The sequence below is a fragment of the Thunnus maccoyii genome, chromosome 16 (genome assembly GCF_910596095.1).
Source record: "Thunnus maccoyii chromosome 16, fThuMac1.1, whole genome shotgun sequence".
In the NCBI taxonomy this organism is placed as follows: domain Eukaryota; kingdom Metazoa; phylum Chordata; class Actinopteri; order Scombriformes; family Scombridae; genus Thunnus; species Thunnus maccoyii.
Genome location: NC_056548.1, coordinates 3,970,398 through 3,990,541, shown reverse-complemented (window position 1 = coordinate 3,990,541; position 20,144 = coordinate 3,970,398). Strand labels below are relative to the sequence as shown.

The window sequence follows — 20,144 nt, the reverse complement described above, 5'->3', positions numbered from 1 at the left end:
TGCACAAAAAGATGACTAGACAGCTTATTCTAGCTCAAACAAATTGACTGACGACCTTTGACCTTTGCCCAGAATATTTCAGCAGCAAACTATGACAGTTATTCCCCCCTCCCCGTTTCATGTCTCCTCTTCTGTAATACAGAATCTAGGAGAAAGAAAACAGGAACCGAACTACACTGTCCTTTCACAGAAATTGACTATGATCACCTTTGACCTCTCCTCTAGCTGGCTGTGACGCTAAGCAGAGCATGACAGGGTGATTTGACAAGGAGGAGCTGCTGAAGTGACAGCTCTATCAAGTCAAGACTAACGACTTGCAGCAGGAGGACTTGAGGTGCGTGTCTGTTTTTTAAGACGATCGCACAGGAAGAAGCGACTCATTTAGCCGTTCGCAGCTACCAAAAGCCCTCTGCCTCGCCGCCCGCCCGCCTGCCTGCCCGCCCGCCCGCTGAAACATGAAATATTCATCTCATGCATATTTGGAGGGAAAGCTTTAAGAGACTCTGTTGCAGATCCTTCTTTATTACAGCAGGAAAACAAAGCTCATTCAGCCTCCTCCGGTCGCAGATAAAACCGCAGACGTAATTCAGCGTTTGTCTCCTGCTGATTTTTCACCAAACACGGTGTTATGAGCTCAGGTTGTATCTTTCTGTGTAAATCGCGACGCCTCGCCCTCGTGTATCGTCTCTCCATGAATACCTTGATGGAGTTGGATATCCACTCGCTGCCTCCTCTGCTACAGGTGACAAAATACCAGTATCTTCCCCTTCTTTTTATTTATAACATCTCAGTGCTCCTACAGTCAGCGGTTCGCAGCAGATGGCGACTTCAGAGCGACGTTTCTGACATATTCATTGTTCACCTGGCCTGTGTGTGTGTGTGTGTGTGTGTGTGTGTGTGTGTGTGTGTGCACAGCTTTAAATGACAAACTTAAGCAAAGAATATTATTGAGTCAAATTATTTCACTGCACCAGCAAATGAAGTTTGAGCTTCCCATGTTCATCCCTTTATATTATACTATATCATACTGTATATTCTATCATTCCTGTCCTGTGCTACTTGTGAATTATTTTATATTTTAATAATAATCTAGGCCGTGTTTAAATATCTTAAATCTAATTATTCTAATTATAAATCCTCTGATCCATTTCAAAGTGATTTTATAAATTGATAGAGTTCATTTACGGCGAGAGTAGTTTCACATAATAATCTTGATTCCAAGGTCTAACAGTGCTTCCAAGCTTATTCCAGAGCTTTCATCTGCATCTCATGGTCTTCATCAGTGGATGGAGCTTGCACCTGTTGTCAGAGATGGCTCAGTTGTCATCATGTGACCTGAGTACAAAACTGTGAGGAAAAATAAAAGTTTTAAGCACTTCAGATGTTTAGATTCTTGTTCATAATGCAATATAATCAGGGAGGCGTCTGATTGGTCCCAAATTTAATCTGCAAACATCCATCCAGAGTCATGAAGAACTGTCTCCAACTACAAAAAAGAACAAGGAGTCCTGCAGCAGATGGTTTGGCCCCCACAGAGCCCTGATCTCAACATCATGGAGTCAAGTCTGGGATTAAATGAAGAGAGCGAAGCAGCTGAGATGCCGAAATCCACAGAAGAGGCCAGTGGCCCCCGTGGCGCCACCCCCCCCCTTTACTTCCGGCGCCAGTGGATCATCATGTTGGAATATTTCCCGCCAAACATGCTGGACCTCATCTGATCCAAACAAATTTATTTTGGTTTTCATCTGACCAAAGAATGTGCTGCCAATATTCATCAGGCTTCTTTTCATGTTCTTTGGCAAAGTTTAATCTTGCAATTTTGTGCCGTTTTGTGGGCGATGGTTTCCTTTTTGGACATCGTCTGTAGAGATTGATTTCATGCAACGTCCTCCGCGCTGTCTGGACAGTCACTGAAACACCGATTTCCACGGATAAATCCTCGTGCCAAAGTCAGGAGCATTTGCCCGTCTGTTTTTCAGCTGCATAAATAGCAAAATTGTGCGTGCAGTCGTTTTTCGAGGACGGTCACTGGACCTTCTGTTACTGGTAGTACAGATCCTCCTGTACCTCCTAAACACTGTTGAAACTGTGTTTTGGCTTCTGTTCAGCAGCCTATTGACGATCTTGTGCCCTCTCACATCTTTATGAAGTCTCACAATCTGCTTTCTTCAGGCTATATTACCATGTGGAGCCATGTTGCATTAGACACAACCCAGTTTTGGTGTTCACAGGTTCTTTTATAACCTTGTTCAGGCATTTAGTCTTAACTGGAAGTCACAGGTGTTCTCAGTTTTGTTGCAGTGAGGCTTGTATTTTCAATGTAGTATGTTTTACCTGTGTTTTTTAATCACAAATAAGATCAATACCCTGTATGTCACCCTGAAAATACTACACTTATTGTAAGATGATACAATTTTGAATCATTTAACATTTTAATGGTATTCCACAGTATCTGTCTTAGATGTTATATCATAAATAGATAGATAGATAGATAAAAGCTCAACCATTGTATTTTAATTTGAAAGGTTTTATTCATCAGTGTGATGAAGGAGCTTGATTTCTCTATGTGTTTAATTGGATTTGACACATCTGGTCATTTTATCTATAAATGTATTGAATTGATATCATGATATAACATCAGATATCATGACAGAAGATATTATACATATTGCTCACCAATCATCAATTAATCTGTCGTTTATCTTCTTGATTAACTGAGTTGTTTGATCTATAAAATGTCAGAAAATTGTGAAAAATGTCCTAAAGCCCAAGACGCAACCTTAAAATGTCTCGTTTTATCCCGATCAACAGTCCACAACCCAAAGATGTTCAGTTTACTTTCACAGAAGACCAAAGAAACCAGAACATATTCACATTTAAGGAACCAGAACCAGAGAATTTTAGCATCTTTTCATTGTCTAAATTGTTGCAGCAACTCTTCGGTCGGTTTCTTGTGCTGCTGGAACACTTGATTCCTCTCTTGTGAATCAATAAAGTGCTCTCTCCTATCTTCTTTTAATTTCATGAGGATTTTTCAGAAATATGATTAAATATGAAAAAACCTTCATTATCTAGAACTGCAAATGGAATATTGTATAAGATTTGTCACTTTTTGCAGTTGTGTTTGCACATGCGAGTGTGTGTGGAAAAGCCCTGGGGTGTTAGAAACGAGACCAGCTAACGATTTCTCTGCTGCTGCTGCTGCACAACGACCCGTGAAGTTCACATAAAGAACGTGTGTGTGTGTGTGTGTGTGTGTGTGTGTATAAACAATTAAAAAGAGGTGAAACGTTCACTTCCTCACTTAAAAAGGGAAAAAAAAAAGTCTTCCTATTTTCTTCCCCTCATTCATACAGCAGCTCCCGTCAAGTCAAGCTAACAGGAAGTTGAGAACTGAGTGTTTCTCAAGACTTCCTGAGGATGTCACGACATCAGCGACCGCGCTATAAAAAAAAAAAAAACACATATTGACCGAGTCTGATGCGAGAACTTCCTGAGGACGGGGGATTGACTTCCTGTCAGCAAAGGAAGTGATGATTATCTGCACCCTGTCAGGCTCTCTGTTACACCGCACCAGGTGAAGCTACTTCTCAAATCCCTGTCATTGTCTCGCAGAGTTCCCGGGGAGGACAGGGATTAGTGGATGAAGCCCTGTCTGAGTCTGTGCTAATCTCTGGATGTTTTAACACCTTTTTTTTCCTCCTCATCTGACATCCTCATCCTCACTCAGCTGCCTTTTTTTTTTTTTTCCTGCTGTGATGCAGCAACAGAGCTGTTCTTTTCACTGATAATGACATGATGAGGAAACATCAAATTCCTGCAGGTTTGAGTGTTCGGACAATAAAAACAAGATAAAAATCTCTGTGAAAACACATGTACGCTCCCATAAGATGCACCACTAATCTTTCTTAACAGAGAGAAACTACAATCCATATTGACTTTCTCATACTGCTCCTTTTTTATCTGGGGAAAAGAAAAAAATGGATGTGTCCTTGCTGCAGTAGATTTACACCCGATTATAGGTGACATTCTGCGTCTCCTCTTTATTGACTTTCCTTTACTATAACACAGCAGGTGGGAGGAAGAAACAGCACTTACTTTAACAGAGCTGACCGTGAAAGGCTTCCAGATTGGTGAACAGCAATGCAAAGTAGATTTTGATAAAAAAAGGATTTGACAGCAGCTGCTCACAAACTGACAAGCTCCAGGAGAAATGAAATGACAGTTTTATAAACTCATATTTACACCTGAGCTCGACTGCATCCTGCAGAGAGGAAACAAGACTTTACCAAACAGCAACTATTTTATCATGAAAACACCTCAAACTTCACGTTCAAACCCTGCTTCTGTTGAGCCCTAATCGCAGTAGTAGTGACAGACAAGCAATGTTACAACAGGGGAAAGTCCTGTCCTATTAAATGTCACGCTTTTGAATTAACAGCTCACACCTGCAGTGCGGAACTTTTACATATAAATGATCGTCCGTTACCTTCAAGCTCTTGCCAAACAAGTTCACACGATGCTGATTAAGCCTGATCACTGTCAGATAAATCTCTCTGTATTTCACAGTATACAGAGATTTTAATCTGGTGTCAGGTTTGACATTCCTGCACTGGCCAGATGAATGCATACAGTGCACACTCCACTTCCACTGGCTGAGCCGGCTAACTCCCAGTTAGCTTTCTGCTAATTTGAATGGGGATAAAATAAATTAATCATCTGGCTCTTTTAGACTTTCCAAATGTTATCAGAGCAATTTATCCACCGTTTTACAGCCGCAACAGTAGTGACGGAGTCTGTGACGTTTGCACCAGTCAACAGTATTTTTTGTAATTACTCTCCCTGCCAGAAGGGGGAGACAAAAGTCCCAAACTCCAGCTTTAAAACTCAAATAAAGAAATTAGTTTGTGCATGAACATCACTTTTATTGTTGGTTAAGTGTACAAACTAGCTCGACCAACAATCTAGTTAGTAAAACTTTAGAGCTGCAACAATTGAGAGGAAATTAATCTGCAACTATTTTCAAATTGAATAATTATTTTAGTCACTTTTTAAGTCACGTATGAAAAGAAGTTGTGTATAAAAGTATCTTTATTGAGCGAGTGAAGACAGTGTGCAGGTGTCCCGTCTTCTTTTCAGCACATGGCTATTTCACCAACGCACCTGTCACAAAGACGACACAAGTGTACAAGACATTTTTGATGAGTCTTTTTTTTGTTTTTTAAGCAAAAACACCAAAAATTTGCTGTTTTCAACTCCTCAAATATGGTGATTTAATACTTTTCTTTGTCATACATGATAGTAAACTGAATAACTTTGGGTTTTGGACCTTTGGTCAGACATCTTGCGCAATTCTTTATTTAGAGGATATTAAGAACATTTCACCAACAAAGAAATAGCCTTACAGTTACAGAGAGCATTGGAAGTCTGCAACCCTTCCCCTTCTCATTATCCTTCTTCTTAACAATATGCATCCTATAAAGTTTTTCAATAAGTTTTTACATTCTAAACAGAGGGGTGTATAATAGCTAAGATGTACATTAACATATTGGGAGAAAATCCAGTGAGTTATCTATGTTAAAGAAACCGAGCAACAACAAAGGATCTATTCATTTAACCCCATAAAGTGTGACCATGACTGCTGTGCATAAGAAACCCTTTTTGACCACAACTTAGTCGATCTGTTCATTTGTAGGCAAAGTGTAAAAGTATTTTTTTCCATTATGTAAACTTCATTAACTACATCTGTCCGTTCCTCTACTGCGGGGGAGTCAGGAAGCAGCCAGCGCTGAATGATGGTTTTATTACGAGCAGATATCAGAAAAAACCACATAAATATTCATTGATGTTCCCTGAATGAAAGTCAACTTTCAACTAAAAGAAAAGTGCAAAGCTATAAAAGGTATTTTGGTATTAAATATGCTTCTTTGTTTTGTGCATCTCTGACCAGAAATGTCTTATTACTCAAAATATCTCAAAATAAACACCAGTGATCGGCATCCTGGTTCCAACACAGTCTCCAGCACTTTGAATCCTCTCTTGTAAAGTTCTGCTTTGGGGTAATAAAAAAAATCTAATTAGATCCATTGAAAGTCACAATAGATGTACCGTTCCTCCTTTGAAATCTCAAAGTTACCTTCGTTTTCCCATTTATTTTTAACATACTCTGTGGAATGAGATTTTTTTTTATCATGACACCTTTACACAGTCTGGATATAAAACCTCTGTTTAACTCTGACAGATAAGCTCCTAAAACGTCTTTCAGCACCAGAGTCATCCTTATATCCTTATCTAGAGGGTAATTTTTAACAACTTGGTCAAAAATAATGACGTAATTGTAGATACCTATAAAAGTTTTGCTTTTCCAGAGAATATTCTTCTTTCAAAGTTTGGAAATCTTTTAATTCTCCAATGTTATTGAGTAAAATGTTTATTCCTTTTGGTTATCCAGTTTTTAAATCAAGGGTCTAATTGATTAGGCTTAAAATTGGGGTCATACATCTAATTTATTATCATTAGTTTATCTTGTAATTTATATTTCTCCCTAACAGAGTTCCAGACTTTAAGTTGAAATTTTATCCATGGGTTTTGCATGCTGTTTATAAATATTTACCAAATCCTTATTGCCTTATACTGCCTGAATTGAATTGCTTAATTAGTGGTTGAACAGATTCATCAATGGCTTAATTTGAGGTGACTAGAAGTTATCCTCAAAATGTGGTCCAGCCATACCTTCTTCCTCTCGCCTTTGGGAGTCGTTTTAAACTTAACTCTGGGGGTTTTACCTGCCAAATGAACCTGAAGTAATTTTCACCCACTCAGAGAATTGTTTTGTGGAGATTTCTACAGCGAGAATGTTTATTTTTACAGATTCAATTGTTTGGGTTGAGTCTCATGAAAGGGTTGGAGTCTCATCTCTGTATATCTGATCTTATTTTGGTCATAATTAATAATTTCCAGTGTTGAAACTTCTTTGGGTGTACACCTAAATATTTAATTGTAGTCCCATTTCAAATGAAATTTATCTTGCAGTTGTTTTTAGTGGAGCGTAGTTCATGTAAATATCTGGGTTTTCTGAACATTTTAGTTTATATCCTGCATATTTATAAAGAGTATCCAAAAGCTTAAACAGTTGAAGTGGAAGGTTCACGTAAATATTCTTTTCTGACATTTTTATAGACTGAATATGAATCAGAAACAGAAACAGGGGAACTGCCAAGTAGGTTTGCACGTACAAGAAATTTGCTTTGGTGTTGTGGTTCATAAGAGAAGAAAAGAGGAAACACAAAAAACCTTTACAAAATAAGAGAAATTAATGAAAAGAATTGTTAGTTACAGTCTTAGTAAACTTATTGTTGGTTAGATTACTGACAGACAACTGTGGTCTTTACTGTATTTCAATTATTTTCTTTATTTTATAATTTTTAGTTTGAAGTTGCATTAAATTCATCTTGAGTAACTGGTTAAAGCACACAGAGGGATTAACTAATCATTGCAGATGTAAACTTGGCTTGATGCTGAGTGTTTTCACATCCAACCTGTTTGCTAACGATCAATTGAACTCTGGTGTGTTTGCTTATTTGGTTTAGTTGTGAAAGTCAGTCGAACTCTGCAGACTTTACAACCAGACAGACACCGCTTGAAAAGACAGACAGTCGTCTGGTTCTAATCAAACTCTGGTGTGAAAGCACAGCAGACACAGGAGTTTGTGACACTGAGTAAGAGATTTTATCATAAATTCAAAAATTAAATTACTATAAAAACCACCTGCTGATCACAAAGGAAGCAATCTCCAGATTTGTACAAGTCATACATATTTATGTGAGATCGTTTGTTAGAGTTTAACATAAAACCATCATGATACCAATCATAAAATGTACAATAAGTTCACAGGCAAGGAGTGCACAGCTGAGCTTCAACAATTTCAAAAGAGGCTTAACTGCCCAGCAGTCAGTCTTCACAAATCTGGCAAAATCCGGCGAAGCTGTTACACAGGCTGCCGGCAGCTCAAGAAACTGCCAGGCGGAGCAAGTCGTTCAGTGACGGAGAATTTGTGCAAGACTGCGTTTTGAAAGCGGCTGACATTGTATGCCCCGAACAAAAATCAGAGTTCCATGACATAAGTTTGTCAAATGACACGACAAACTGAAGATCTGGCCGACGATCTCAAAGAGCAATTATGACAGCTGGAATTGGTTCTGAATCAGGTCCCTGCTGATAAGACAGGAAATCAACAGCACAAGGCTCTGTGTGTGTGTGTGTGTGTGTGTGTGTGTGTGTGTGTGTGTGTGTTTGCAAGGCACTTTTGAGGCAACTGAATGTTTGATTAATCTTAAAATGAACTCTTGAATGACTGTTCTAAAGAGGGTTTTTTTTTAAGCCTCCTGTATGGTATTGGTGTGATCACTGGTATGGTATGTATGGTTGTTTAGGCTAATAAACAAAACATTTATTTTGAAATTATTGTGTTCTGTTTTTTCTCATGTGGCCCTCAATCCAATATCGGTTCCCTAAATTGGCCCTCAGTCATCAAACTTTGAGAACAGAATTACAGGAACAAAATGAGTAACTTGATTTTAAACTTTAATTACATTTTGCGGCTAATACTAATGTACTTTTACTTGTAATAGAGTATTGTTACTTTGCTGTATTGGTACTTTTGCTGAATCTGAGTACGTCTTCCACCTCTGCCATTACAATCACAAAACACACCCTGTCGATTTTAAAAATGAACTTTCAAAGAAGCTATCTCGCCCCAAAACGTCGCTACACACACAAACACACACATCAGAGATATACAAATGATCCAGACACACCCTGCTGACACACAGACAGAAACAAAACAGCCTGTTGATGCACAGCAGGGGCAGCTCTGTCCTGTGGCGACCAAAACATCCAAACATCTCAGCTGAAAACTCAGGTGACATCAAATAAATACCTGCTTCACAGTCACACCATTATAGCGCAGCAGCTATAAGTCAGCATGAGGTAAATATTTTCCCAGACAGACTAAATTATAGCGATTAGATGAGAACTGTCCATTCAACAATCCATTCACCGGTGTTACAGATCAATTGGTTTTCCTGTTAACTTGTCATCTTTGTTTGCAAACATCATAGTTGACCTTGCAGATGCCTTAATGATTTATAATTCTATATCAATCAGTTTTGTTTAGTGAAACTGTGGCTTCAGAAATATTTTTAACCATATTTTTGTAGTATTTTCTTCAAAATAAAAGCACATGAGAAACCTAAAGGAAAACTTATGTTGCATTGTGCTAGATTTAGGTTTAAAATATCTCTAGATTAACTTGTGACCGCTGTTATTGCAATGATGGCAGCCACAAAAGCCCACTTCTCTGAAATTAAAACAGTTTTTGAAGATCAGAGGTTATAATTTCTGCTTAAGTTCTGGGGGGAAATGACTATGATCATTTGATGTTGATGGTGTCCTCTTTCTCATGACATACTTTTTAGAGAAGTCAAAAAAGAAAAGTTGCATTATTAAAACTCTTGAGATGCATAATGTTGCCCATTCCCATTATAAATGTTTGCTGGAGTGGTTTAATGCATAGTTATTTATTTACAAAGTGAATTATGTAGGACATGGGGCAAAATTATTCTTTGTCTGTGGGATGCCGCCCCCACACAGATCCAGTGGTACCAGTGGCCACATGCTGTGCATTTGATCTGGAAAAACATAAAATACACTTTAGGATCACAAAGTGAAAACAGACTCATGCAAAGAAGATTTCATATCCTTTTCATGTGTTTCTGCCTCAGTTTTATATCGCTTGAATGTCTTTTCCTTCTTAGTATTATCTATCATTTGCTAAATCCTGCTTACTGTATATTTCTATTGGTTAAATAACCTGTCAATCAATCAATCATAGCAGAGGTAAGTTTTATCCCTAGTAGTAGTAGTTTGCACTGCAGAGTTTGGACAATGAGAGCCTGTGTGCGTCTATTGAGAAGCAAGTTTCCTTTTCTGTTCAAAGACATGCTACATTTAACATCCATAATTCATGCTTATGTTAGTTAGCATGGTTAGCTCCGAATTTACTGGGTGTATGAGCTGATGCACAGGTACATGGCAGCAATAACTGTATTTCATGTAACGTTTATCAATGCTGTACCTTGTAAGTCTGGAGTGAAATGGTGGTTGTTTCTAGAAGTTTAGAGGGCGCTCGTAACGAGGAACTGTTTGAGTGTGTCATTCACTGTATACGTAGCAAATAGGCAGGTGTAGTATGAACCAAGATGGCGCTGTCCATTAGAGCCATGTGTTCTGTACATTCATATAAATACATAAGAGATGTTGAATGTTATTCTTATTAATTATAATGTTTATCATGTTTGCCAGCACTGTGTAAGAGTATTAAGGAATACATATTATGTGCATAATGCTATTATAAGGGAGGAGTGTTGTAATACTTCACATATAATTGATAGTCGTTTATATCTCACAAACAGAAACCCGTACTTCCTGTCTGAAAGTATTAAAGGTGCAGAGCGCGTGAAGTTTGCAATAAAGTTCACTGAAGACAAACCCGTCTCAGGAGCATTTTTACCGATGCCCCACAGTGATTACACTAACTGACCGGCAAACTAGTTAGCAGGAGTCAAGTGTCTAATTTAACATCTTTATATGGAGTAAAGCTATGTTTTCTTACCCAGTCAACATGGGTCTGTCTAATGGTTCCTGTATTTTTCTCCCCACAGGATTGGCAGAGATCCAACAGGGAATCTATTACACATATAGTTATTGAACCTTCTGTATACTTAAGGATTTATGCAAGACCATCACATTCATATTCATACCTGTCTCTTTACTTACTTCACAGAGCAGCACCCCACATGATGTGGTGTCCTGCTGGTGGGGAACCTCCTGCAATGAAGGCTAAACATCATGAAGATAGAGGGATCAAAGTATGAGATGCTGCTTTTATGAAATAGTCTATTTACCACACCAGAGATAAAATAGGAGCACTTAGGAGGGATCATCATCTAAGATTTGCTTACCTTGTTATTTCCTTGCATTTCTCCAGCTGGGCACCGGGGGCTCCAAATGGGTCCACAAAAAGGGCCTTTCGTTCCTTAGGGGTACATAACCTGTTTAAAAATACACAGCTGGGCTCCTTAATGTGCATGCAGCTTTTATATGTGCTAAAGATGGGCAAATAGCTTTAGACAAAAGTGCACTTAACCACCAGAGTCCAGTGTCTGTTCCTGCAAACTGCTCCGATGAGTCTGTCGTACTGTGCAGCATCCAGCTACAAAAAAATCCAATTGTTAAAATGACTTTCATTCAAAACCCCTGAGACGTGCCGCTCCAAAAGCCATCATTTCAAACGTGTCTATAACAAACACCTTAGATGGCACATGTCATGATATTACAGACATGTAAGAATTCGATACCTGCAAAGAGAGTTTACTTCGTTATTAATAGGCTTATCTGTTTCAACAAAATTTTAAGCCTGCTTAAAGCTGAATACACAAGTGAACACATGCCTCGCTCTCCAATTCCTCTCCAGGGGGGAAGGCTCTGCAGATCCGAGCTTGTAGGGTCCAACCTTTGCCCACAATATCTCCCCCCTTCCCTGATCCCAAGTGTCAGTCACTGGAAAGTATTTTAAAAGTTACAGAGAGCAGACTGATAAATGGAATACATTATGTTAAATTTCTTATAGGTTTTTACTCATATACCATTGCTTTGGACTGGGTGTGTGACATCAGACGCCGCTTCGGCTGTTACTGGATAATGTGGCTGGAGAGATTGGGGAGAGTGTGTAATGGGAAGGGGTTGCTGGTGCAGGACAGTGTAGCTGAGGAGGCTGAGGAGAAGAGAAGATGATTGGAGGGGGTGTTGACAGCATCCGGTTGATTTTGTTGGTGGGTTGCTGGTGGATGAAGCTAGAGGAAAGGGCCCTTCAAGTCTTCTGAACTTAGCTGCAATCTTCTCCTCTGGATCGATGAAATGAGTCAAATGATCAATGTTTGCAGTCGTCTTGGTAGTTTTTGTAGAACTTTGGCCCTTTTTGTCTTGTAGGTCTGTTTTATTATAAAGGGTCGAAACATATCCACCCCCCCTCCCCCTCCCCCCCTTTCTGTTGTTGCTCTCTTGTATTTTTTAAGAACAATATCTCCTGCTTTGAAATTGTCCTCCTGACCCTTCTCCTCTTTCCTTTTCCTTATTTTTGGATGGGATTTCCTGATGTTTACTTGCACCTCCTGATACACACCATGTTGATTCGGAAGTCCCTCACAAACCACCTCCTCCCCTCCCCTCCCCTCCCTGGTGTCTCCACCTTCTCTTCTGTGATCTACAAGAACATAAATATAAGTGCATTAATATAAAGTCATCACATTTCACTGACTGCCACATCCAAACATTGCAAACACAACTCCATGACCCTCTTACCTCATACTCACTTGGTACCTCAGTGGGGTATCTGGCCTCCCTACCAAATACCAGGTAATATGGACCGTATTTTGTGGTTACTGATTCCAAGCATAGCTGCAGTCAGATACTGGTCCCATGTTATCCGATTTTTCCCCTGACAGCTTGCCCCAGAGATCTAAAATATTCAGTTGCATGTCAGTAAAAAATAACTTCATGTATTAATAATTAACTGTGTAACTTAACGTTGTGATATGTTGTGGCATTTAGTCTTTTGAGATTAACTTACCTTTGAATGGTGCTGTTAAGTTTTTTCCACAAGTCTGTTTCTTTGGGGTGATATGGTGAGCAAAAGCTCCTCTTAATACCCAACTTCTGACAGAGGTGAGTGTTCATCCTCCACATGCCAAGAAATAGAAACACAAGTCAGCATGGATAAATAATACTAGGGTTTTATTCTCACTTTATTTTTAAACTCTGTTCCCTGATCTGTAAGCAGACTCTGAGGAGCCCCAAAGGTGTGAACAAAATGAAGGTTACCTCTTCTGCTGACTCACTTTTTAAGAGAACAGGCCTCTGCCCACTCAGTAGTCAACCATGACACATACGTATATACTGGTTACCACTCTGTGACAGTGAGCTTGAGAGGATCCATTCCCACCAGCTCAGATACCTGAAAGATATGAATGAGTGTTTTTATATTTATATACCATAATATACCTGGTATCGAACCCCAGGTTGGGAGTTTTTTATCTTGAAGAAAATACAAAAAAAATATGGTTGAGAGTATTTCTGATCCAACTGTTTCACTGAACTCCATAAACCATCAATAAGCTAAATGAATCGCTATCATTAAGGCATTTGTGAGGTCATCTACAACGTTTACAATCAAATCAAATCTTTAAAATCAATAATTAATACTGATTCTTACCCTTTTTTTAGATGTCCTTTCTCCCTGGCTTTTATCACAGTGGGTTATTAAATCCCCCAAAGCCAGCTCTCTCCAACCTGACATTGTCTTCTTGTACCGTTAACAGCGCTAATGCTACCGTTAGCTGATAGGCTCGTTAAGTTGCTGTTTTCACTCGATAAAATGGCAGCTACTTAAATTCCTACGGTATATTTCTTCATTACACTTTATAAAAAAGCTGCTGTGATGTTTTTATAATAACATTAAGCCTCCTGGAGTGTTTTGTTTTTGCTGCCTACTGAACTTGGATCAGTCTGTGGGGAAAGAAAAGTCAAACACTTGGTAGCTGACGCCCCATATCGATCACTAAACCTAGTGGGGGTTATTCATTTTAACTTAGGAAATGTGATTTGGCTACTAATCGAAATGTTCACAGGGCAGTGGTGAAAAGTAAGGTTAGCAAGTACATTTACTCAAGTATTGTTCAGTAGCCTACAGTTATAAAGGTACTTATACTTTACTTGAGTTAATCCATTATAAGCTACTTTTTTCTTCTGCCTATATTACAGATATTGTAGTTATTGGGCTATTTAGCAGATTAAGATTTTACATACAAACATAGCTCATAAAATATTACAACCTTAAACTGAAATACCCAACAGTACTAAGTTAATCACCAATGATTACCCAATAATATTAACACTTACAGGAGCTATACTGTCTACATTGTGAGAACTTTTACTTTAGATCCTGTCAGTACATTTTTCTGCTTTAGTAACATTTTGAATGCTTGACTTTTCCTTGTAAAGTGGTATTGTAAAGGCCCTCTCAAGTGGAAAATATGTTTTTTCTTCTGGTTCTGGATGTTTGAGCTTCACTGTGAAGAATGATGTATGTGTAAAGTTTGACACTTGCAGGATGTTTTCACATTCACATGCTGAAAGTGGAAAGTTTCTCTGAGCTCACTTAAAGTCTGTGTTCAAAGCATGTACTTACAAGCATGGTTTGTGACATCACAACAATGTTGGAGCCAACTGTGGTCCATTACGTAACTTACACAAGTGTGACATGGAAACTTGAAGCCTCCAGTGCACATACGCTGACTTTTCATTGAAGTAGGAGACATCTTGTTCCCAGCAGTTAAACTTTTGAAATTAACAGTATCTGCATATTGATATATTGTGGATTTTATTTAATGAGGGAGAAAGAGGAGATTGTAAGAATCTCTAAGGAAGTCATTTATGGGGGGAAAAACCAAAACATTAGACATATCAGACAAACATATCAGATATTCTGAGAAAATGTGAACCAGCTGTTAGATTTAACAAAGTTTTAGGGTTGTGGACTCCAGTCAGCAGCACTTGGACCACCTCTGGGCCAGTGTAAGACCATAGTGTCCACTCATATAATGTAATATATATGTGTGTGGTGGTTGTACAACTATTATACAATATCCTTTTTCAAGAAAAATATTTCCAGGAACTAAAGACCCTCAGGGACTAAACTCAGGATTTTAACGAGGAACTAAAATTCCTTTTTGCCCTTTTCTGTTTGACTTTCCACTGAATTTGAAAAATCTAGAAGACAAAGCAAAGTAGTCCAATATCAGATTTAAAAAACAGATTTATTGTGTTGTATTTACTGCTGTACTTGTTACCGTTGTATTTATCTAACTTTTTATAGCCTAGTCAGCAACTTCACTACATAACTTTCCTTTTAAACGTTACAAACATTACATGAAATGTGCGACCCTGATCCTAATGTTACTGCGTAAACGAAGCTGTAAAAAAGTTGTTGCGGCTGCAAGGTTTATGTCTGACCAATCAGCAACGTTTAACTACCCCCAGAGCAGGGTTTTTTTTTTGGCACCTGGAAATAAATTTAGACCCTGGTACCTCCATTAAAAAGGCAGGTAATGTTCCTGAACTCCTGAAATGGTTCCTTGACCAATTGAAAAGTTCCTGTGGTGGAAAAGAGCTATTAGCAGAACTATAAAGCACTCACTTACAGTTTACTGCAATTCATTTTTTATGCTTTATAACATTAACTGCCTCCCCTCCAGTTACTTTCCTAAATGAACCTCAGACTATCTTCACTTAGAAAAAAAAAAAAAAAATCTTATTTTGGCAAAGCTCCTGCTGCATTCTGGGGCCGTGAAGAGGTAAACTTTCCATAATTAAAGCTTTAGCAATAATAATAGAGTCGGGTTGATTATCTGCCACAGTCACTGAGAGAATTTACCAGCATTTGGCTTGTGGCTGGAAGTAATTTCCCACTCTTGGATGTCTATCAAGACCAAATCTAGATGCATCTTTTGTCAGTGCTGGCGTTCTAATGCCAGGAGTAAATCTGGCCATGCAGATAAAATAACGACAAAAAAAAATAAATATTGGGCTTGAGCCTGTTGCTGTGAGGGCAACAGTCAGGCTTATGCTTCTTAGTGTAAATACCACATGTACACACACACACAGGAAGTATCCAAGAGGAAGTGTGGAAGAGCCGTGAGGTCATCGGAGGTCACAGCCACCTGGGAGGCGGCTATTGTGCGTGATTGATGTTTCCCTGCAAACAGAAGCCGTTTACGTCCCCACGGCTGTCATTTCAACTCTTATCATGGAAATGTGCACTGAACCTGCTGCATCTCCCTCGGGGGAGCAGAGTGTGTGTATGCACGAGGGGATGGGGGAGGAGGGGATGGGGGGCAGCATCAGCGGGGGATTTTATTGAAGCCACGATGCCTCTGCAGAGTAACATCTCCCTGCTGTCAAATAAACAAAAACACAACTGCTGTTGTCTTTTTTTTTTTTCTCCTTGTCTTACTTGCTACTGAATGTTTCCACAGCCATTTATGTGCTGAGTGCTTCATCGCTCCTGGGTTCTTTATAACCTGTTAAAACCCCACAGTTTAATTTTAAAAATATATCCTTTTTATGAGGGAAAACTTTTCAAACTTCTCATAGATGAGTGGGATTTGTTTGACAATATGAAAACAACAAGGCAGCATAAGAACAGATGCTTTACTTTCTTAAGGTGCTAATATAAAAAAGGACTATAACCACGACACAAGAGCACTGTGCTGAAGATAGGTTCATGTTTTTCAAGTCTGTCTTAATATAGAACTATATTTAGTACTATAGTGCTACTAGTAGTAATGTACATGTACTGTACATTAAAATTGGTTGCTCAAATTGTTTCCTCTCTTACTGGCTGCAAAAACATTCCTTTCTAAAGAAATTTCAAATTAAAAGATGCAAACAAAATCCTCCTGTGTAAAAATGTATTACACACTAAATAATGTTGCATGTAGTACAGATAAACTAGTATAATATGACAACACAACATATAACACTTTCATGTATGGGATGTTTTGTGTGCATGTAAGCAGATTAGATTAGTCTAACATTAAGTACCAATTAATAGTATTTTGTCTCACAGTTTGATTGAATCAAAGTATTATTTTGAGAATAAGAGCACAAAGAATATTTATGCACATAAAAGAACAGTTTTCTCAGGTAGACAGCTCACTGATTCAAGCTGATCGAGGCTGAGTGTCAGCACACTCTCTCTATATTCTGAGAAAATATGAGCCGACTGCTAGTTTTGAGGTTGTGGATTCCAGTCGGCAGCACTTGGACCAGCTATGAGCCAGTGTCAGACCATGGTGTCTGCTCATATAATGTAATATACTCGGGCAGATTATGGTGCATCATGATTCTGGCATGAGTTCGGCAACCAGAGTTTGGATTTAGGCTGCTGTTCGGTCAAACCGTCGTTGTTGTTGTAATTCCTGTATGAATTAGTTTAATTCAGTCATTCAATATAAAGATGTACATGTCCTCCAAAATAGAAGTTAAAATCTGCAAACTTATAGTGCAGCCACACAGGTGTTATCACTATTGCTGCCTGTTTATACGTCTTCTCATGAGTGTGCACAAACTGTGCTAGATTGAAATTCTGTTGGTTCATTGGTATCTGTTTGGGCAGGACAACTTACACTGTTATCACTCTGATTAGTGCATAAGGTTTGGTGACATCAAATTATTCTCAATTCAGCTCCATCCAATTTCAACTTGAGCAGAGGTCTATTCAGCCAGAGTGATTGAAAACACCTGCAGAGCCTCTAACATGAAGCTGGAGACTCGATGTTTGACTTGACTGCTGTGAGATCTGACTTACTGAAGAGGGAAAAATGTGCAAATAATAAAAAATGAACAATAAAAATAAAACAGTAGAAAAAAATGGCAATAAGCAGGCATTTGATAGCTTCAGACCTTGTAATAATGAGATCTGTGTTATGAAAAGACTTGGTTTCACCTTTTTGACAGTTAAAATAGTTTTGAAAGGAAAATGTCCAAATGCTGCAGAATTCAGAGACCTAGAAGACCTGCAGTGGACTTGTTTGTTTGTTTGTTTGTTTGTTTGTTTGTTTATGAAGAATTGTGACTTAATTTTGTCCTCAAGACCCTGAAACTTGACCTGAGACTTAATCTCATCACATCTAGTTTGGAAGCCGATCCCGGTCCAATAGTCAACTTATAAAAGCATGATGTGGAAACTTGAAACCTCCAGTGCACAAACACTGACAAGTAGGAGACATCTTGTGTCCTGCAGATAAACTTTTGAAATTAAATATATTTGCATATTCATAAATCCTGGAATGTTTAATGAGGGAGAAGGAGTAGATGTGATTTTAAGGATTTTAACAAGATAATTGAACTTTTTTGTGGTAAAAACACATCACATACAAATTATTATTCAAAGTAAAGTATTTTATATACATCTTAAAGGACCAGTGTGTAATATTTAGGAGGATATATTGGCAGAAATATTGGCAAGATGGAATATAATACCGTAAGTTCTCCTACACGCTTGGAAGGGGAGTTGCAATCTGCAACCTCACCACTAGATGCCACTATATCGTACACACTGGTCCTTTAAAACATGTCCGGAGGGGATCTTTAAACCATTTTTAATGGAGATTTTTTTTTTTTTCTTCCTTGAACTAGTAACCAGTTTTCATATTTAGTTGCCAATAAGAACAGAATGCTCCGTGAACACAAGGACAAACACATGTTTTAGTGTTTAAATCTTTGGGTCTTTTTCAGCATCTGCCCCCACGTCAGCCAGGACTGCAAGGCAGAGACTTTGGACGGTTACATTTCCCTTCAGCCTTTATACAGTATATCATACAGCTGGCATTAATGGTTCACCTGAGCAGTAAATATAAAATACGGCCGCACGCTGGAGTAGCTCATCGGCTGTATTGTGCAGCGTTTTGAGCAGATTTGTGGGGTCGGTGTTCAGTCTTTATTAGACTCTGTTGATCCCAGTTGGCTTCGTTACTGGATAGAAACGTATGACTGAGGCTTGGTGTCACCTACCAGGACAATACACATACCTGTCTGCGTGGTTTTTGCTTTTTTATGTGTATTTTCAGCACTTCTTTGTCATTTGATGGTCACTTGAGATGGCTGTTGTTTTTAGCTTGTTGTTCATGGTGTTTATTACTGCATTTGACCACAATATGAGTTTGTCTGTTTCAGTCGGTCAAAGTGATGTCATCAGATAAACACTTTTTATTAGTGTGTTTTGTCAGATTTTGGTGACAGCAGGTCCTACATGAACCTTTTGAATCTTTTTAACAGGGTCAAAGTTTTACATCACTAACAGAACTACAAAGTGTGAAGAAGTTAAAGTCTGTTTCCACTCAAAAATGTGATTTTCTTCTTGTTCCTTCACTTGGATGTTGTTGTCTTTGCTGTGCAGAATCATGTATGTGCAGCTTGTTTTCACATTCAACTGCTTTCTCTGAGCTCACCTTTTAAATCTGAGTTTAACACATGTACCTACAAGCAGGATTTGTGACATCACAACGAGTTCGGAGCCAATCGTGACCTAATATGCAACTTACACAAGTGTGATGCGGAAATTCCAGTGCACAAGCGCTGGGAATGGATTTTTCAGTGAAGTAGGAGACGTTTTGTGTCCAGCAGTTCAACTTTTGAAATGAAAAACATTTGCATATTCATAGATTATGGATTTTTCAGGATTTAATTAAGTACTTATTAAGTAAATGTCAGACACAAATTACTATTCAAAGCAGAGTATTTTAAATCTTTAAACATGTCCGGAGGAGAATGAATTTATAAGCTCAAGTTTCTGACTGTGCTGCAAAAGATCCATAAACAAATTCCTATCTGTAGGAGAACAGCACACTTCCAGCCTGCTGTACTCAGGTAAACATGAATTCCTATACCGATAGAAAAACATGAACAAGTTGGATTTTCTTCTGATAGCAGCGTTCCACCTGAATTATTTATACAAACTTCAAGTATTCCCTAATTTCAGATCTGCATTTTACTGCTGTCCAATGCATTCAAGTATTATTTGTGAGTTTTGCTTTCATGCCAGTAAAGATTTTTTTTACAAGTGTAGGCGTCGCAGTGGAGAGAGAGAGAGACTGCTGCCTCCTTCATATTGTAACTGCTCAGCAGAGAGTAGCTGAGCTTCGGTGCCAGAAAAATACAACAAGCATCATAAAATAATTTGAAAACGGTGAAAAATCTCAGTTTGGATTTAAACTCATTTTCTCTTTTCAACACTGCTCTTTTTTTTTTTTTTTTTTTTTTGGAGAAGCATTGACTTGCTAAATTCCTATTCAATTTATGCAAATCCCTCCACAATGGCTACTGTTGCAAAGTGTTGCATACTGTAAGCCAGCTAAAGCAGCGTGCTGGGGCCCAAAAGCAGCGCTCCCTTCAGGTTTCACAGTGCTGTAGCTGCACGGGTAGCTTGACACCAGGGAGACAGGATGAATAATAGATGTGTGTGTGTG

The 20,144-nt window shown here is 38.6% G+C and overlaps 1 long non-coding RNA gene across 2 annotated transcripts; it reads right to left on the bottom strand.

Moving 5' to 3' along the window:
* Nucleotides 1-12,105: 12,105 nt before the first annotated feature.
* Nucleotides 12,106-13,453, bottom strand: LOC121913961. Of its 2 annotated transcripts, none has more exons than XR_006100421.1 (5): nucleotides 13,331-13,453; nucleotides 12,957-13,072; nucleotides 12,689-12,796; nucleotides 12,421-12,577; nucleotides 12,106-12,322 (listed from the first exon to the last, which is right to left on the bottom strand). It is a non-coding gene; the product is annotated as an uncharacterized LOC121913961 (long non-coding RNA). The 2 variants fall into 2 exon arrangements; XR_006100422.1 differs by having other exon boundaries at nucleotides 12,432-12,577.
* Between the last annotated feature and the right edge of the window lie 6,691 nt (nucleotides 13,454-20,144).